Source organism: Limulus polyphemus, unplaced genomic scaffold, assembly GCF_000517525.1.
Source record: "Limulus polyphemus unplaced genomic scaffold, Limulus_polyphemus-2.1.2 Scaffold9357, whole genome shotgun sequence".
NCBI lineage: Eukaryota > Metazoa > Arthropoda > Merostomata > Xiphosura > Limulidae > Limulus > Limulus polyphemus.
In genome coordinates this window covers 23,737-24,133 of record NW_013674967.1, presented here as the reverse complement: position 1 = coordinate 24,133, position 397 = coordinate 23,737, and the positions used below count along the sequence as shown (strand labels likewise).

The 397-nt window shown below is 32.5% G+C and overlaps 1 long non-coding RNA gene across 1 annotated transcript in view; it reads left to right on the top strand.

Moving 5' to 3' along the window:
• The first annotated feature begins 117 nt into the window (after positions 1-117).
• LOC111083392 overlaps positions 118-397 on the top strand; it is a 5,034-nt gene continuing 4,754 nt past the window's right edge. The window contains exon 1 of the long non-coding RNA XR_002609014.1: positions 118-369. This is a non-coding gene — a long non-coding RNA (uncharacterized LOC111083392). The remainder of the gene's footprint in view (positions 370-397) is intronic.

Sequence of the window (397 nt, the reverse complement as noted above, 5' to 3'; positions counted from 1 at the left end):
TGTGAATCTAAAACACAACACAGTAGATACTTGTAGAACAATGTGAATCTAAAACACAACACAGTAGATACTTGTAGAACAATGTAAAACTAAAACACAACACAGTAGATACTGGTAGAATAATGTAAAACTAAAACACAACAAAGTAGATACTGGTAGAACAAAATGAAACTAAAACACAACACAGTAGATAGTGGGAGAACAAAGTGAAACTAAAACACAACACAGTAGATAGTGGTAGAACAATGTGAAACTAAAACACAACACAGTAGATACTGGTAGAACAATGTGAAACTAAAACACAACACAGTAGATACTGGTAGAACAATGTGAAACTAAAACACAACACAGTAGATACTGGTAGAACAAGTGAAACTAAAACACAACACAGTAGATA